This window comes from Octopus bimaculoides, chromosome 25, assembly GCF_001194135.2.
Source record: "Octopus bimaculoides isolate UCB-OBI-ISO-001 chromosome 25, ASM119413v2, whole genome shotgun sequence".
NCBI lineage: Eukaryota > Metazoa > Mollusca > Cephalopoda > Octopoda > Octopodidae > Octopus > Octopus bimaculoides.
The window spans coordinates 32376796-32377897 of record NC_069005.1 but is presented as its reverse complement, the minus strand read 5'-3'; the positions used below and the strand labels follow the sequence as shown (position 1 = coordinate 32377897).

Below are 1102 nucleotides of genomic sequence, written 5' to 3'. Positions count from 1 at the left end.
TAATAATAATAATAATAATAATAATAATAATAATAATAATAATAATAATAATAATAATAATAATAATAATAATAATAATAATAATAATCAGAATGAGCTTTTAATCACAGGTGTGGATGGTATCTAGATCAAGATGTTGGGCCGTAGAAGACAATTTTTCATAATCTATAATCGTGAATATTTGATAGCTAAATGAGACTCCGGTTTGAACCCAGAACACAGACAGAGACGTTAAGGTATTTTTTCGTCTAAAAACAACCCATCGATCCTTCTGATAGAATTTTCTCAGAAAATGAATAACAATAAGTTCTAACATCGGCTCAAGGTCTGAAATTTTAAGATAGGCAGTTATTCATTTCGATTAAAATCGATCTCAACACTTGGCCGGTACTTTATTTTATCGACCCCGGAGAAATAAAATGCAATGGTGACCTCGGTAGGATCAACGCTTGAAGAAATGAAGCAAATACCAGAAGGAATTTTGTCTGACGCTCTACCGATTGTGCTAATATACCACCATGTCGACCTATTATGAGGAATCCAGCTAGAGTCGATTTCAGCAAACTAACCCCAGCACCTGGTTGTTACTGTATTTTATCAACAGTAAATCCCAGTGGTATTCGAACCCGATTCCAAAAGGTTTATAGCAAAAGGCATGTTTCTTTCTTACTCTATCATCTTTGCGTATTCACTACCATCAAGAAGTGAGTGATAATTCGGTCGGAGGCAACGGTTCCATTTTTATATTGAAGCTTCATCAGATAACGAAAGAAAACTCGATTAGGGACTTTAAGGGGAAAAACCAAGCCTCACGTGCTGCTGCAGTCGGAAGGAGCAAAAACACGGGACACCAAGTTTATATTCAGTCCTGAAACAGGTTTAAACCTTTGCAATAGAGTCGACTCCGTTTATTAGGTTTCGGATCGGAGTAAAACGAGGCGAACGATAAAATCACCAGCTTAGGTTGGGCTCCTCACCTTGTTTTCCAACTAATGGCTCCTAACATTTATCAACACTTTTTCAATACCCACCCTTGCTAGGCCTCAGCAAAATTGAACACATCATATGTACATGTGTGTGTATATCTATCTGTCTAGATCCA

General features: G+C 36.6%; 1 protein-coding gene across 1 annotated transcript in view; it reads right to left on the bottom strand.

The window, feature by feature from the left end:
• Window positions 1-1102, bottom strand: part of LOC128250796 (collagen alpha-1(XII) chain-like) — a 4751-nt gene that overhangs the window by 1120 nt on the left and 2529 nt on the right. The window lies entirely within an intron of this gene.